Below are 970 nucleotides of genomic sequence, written 5' to 3'. Positions count from 1 at the left end.
TTCGTTGCTGACAGCCTCACATATTTCAGCTGTTCTTGTGCTACAGCAGAATGAATCCTTGTGTGACCCTGTGTCCAATCATGGGCCATTTACTAAGCCACTGTCTGCTGAAGCCTGAACGAGATGTGTGGTCAAATTGTGTTTTAAAAAAAATTGCATATACATAAGAATGTAACTCTTATACTGCTTCAGCATTTTATAAGAAGGAAAAAAAATCTTCAAGAGGACCTGAGCGTATGTGCATGTAGCATACAGTCAGGTGTGCTGATCAACAGTCAGAAAAGGTTTAAAACAAGAATTGTTAAGAGAGACGAATGACATGAAAGTAATGTGTCTTGCTTATGCAAGTACGAATATAAACATTGTACATGTATATTGAACAATGGGATTTTCGCTCTTAGTATATTGATTAAGCTGAGGAATAGAAACCTTTAATATTCAACTTTACTCAGAATACTGAATAAATATTATAGAAAAGGTTGCAGGTTCATTTGTAAGAACAGAATAGCAATGGAATTCAACAGTTACAGAAATCACAATGACACTATTATATTGTACTATAGAATAGCTCAGTTTTAGGGTGACCTGTCCCTGACTCTAATGTACAGCTGTGATTAATCAATTCTTTTAATGATGAATTGTTATAGCAATATTATTTATTCTTTTTATCTCTTAAAATAAAATGAACACACAATACCCGATAATTTATTTTCAATATTTTAGGACAGTAGAATGGTGTACAATGAAAGCACAAAAGATTCATTGAAAGAGCATTGTGGGCGTGTTTAGGAAAGCGTAAGTGGCTCAAGCTCTCCAGTTTTCAGACTGGTTTGGATGTGTCTGTGATTGGATACCTTCTTCACACTGGGGTAAGACTACAGAAGAGTAACTGAGAGATTATGGCATACTGCTTAGTATATTCTGAGCTTGTGAACCAGGCTGATTTAGATTGCATTTTTACAACTTTTAA

The 970-nt window shown here is 34.8% G+C and overlaps 1 protein-coding gene across 1 annotated transcript in view; it reads left to right on the top strand.

The window, feature by feature from the left end:
* The first annotated feature begins 811 nt into the window (after positions 1-811).
* LOC107560108 (CD59 glycoprotein-like) overlaps positions 812-970 on the top strand; it is a 2541-nt gene continuing 2382 nt past the window's right edge. The window contains exon 1 of the mRNA XM_016244168.1: positions 812-869. The gene's annotated coding sequence lies outside the window, so the exon portion shown is untranslated. The remainder of the gene's footprint in view (positions 870-970) is intronic.

The sequence above is a fragment of the Sinocyclocheilus grahami genome, unplaced genomic scaffold (assembly GCF_001515645.1).
Source record: "Sinocyclocheilus grahami isolate Dianchi unplaced genomic scaffold, SAMN03320097.WGS_v1.1 scaffold710.1, whole genome shotgun sequence".
Taxonomy (NCBI): Eukaryota; Metazoa; Chordata; class Actinopteri; order Cypriniformes; family Cyprinidae; genus Sinocyclocheilus; species Sinocyclocheilus grahami.
This window is presented reverse-complemented; position numbering and strand designations above follow the sequence as displayed.